Here is a 392-nt window from a genome sequence, read left to right as displayed (position 1 = left end):
AGTTCTAGTGCCTTTTCTTCTACTAGAAAGTCATCTGGTGTTTTATTTTGGATGCCTACTGAAACCATCCTATCCTGTTTTTGTAAATGTTTTGATATTGTCTACTGTCTTCCGGGCATTCAGTAGTTATTTTTCTCATTTATTGATTGTAGATTTGTTTGTTTCATCCTTTTTTTTAAAAAATTTGGCTATGTCTGAGCAGGCGGGCTGTGTGTTCTTTGTTGTTTACTCGTCCGTGGGCATGATACTTTTCACCTCCTTCTCCAATTGGCAGGGTCAGTTGCTCAGATATGGTACAGCAGGGCAGGTCTAGCTGAAGAGGAGTTGCTGGGATGGGTTGTTTGTGGCACTTACTACAGCCACCAGGGTGGGTCGGTGATCAGTGCAAGGTA

The sequence above is a fragment of the Trichechus manatus genome, unplaced genomic scaffold (genome assembly GCF_000243295.1).
Source record: "Trichechus manatus latirostris isolate Lorelei unplaced genomic scaffold, TriManLat1.0 scaffold00084, whole genome shotgun sequence".
In the NCBI taxonomy this organism is placed as follows: Eukaryota; Metazoa; Chordata; class Mammalia; order Sirenia; family Trichechidae; genus Trichechus; species Trichechus manatus.
Note: the sequence above shows the minus strand (reverse complement) of the source record.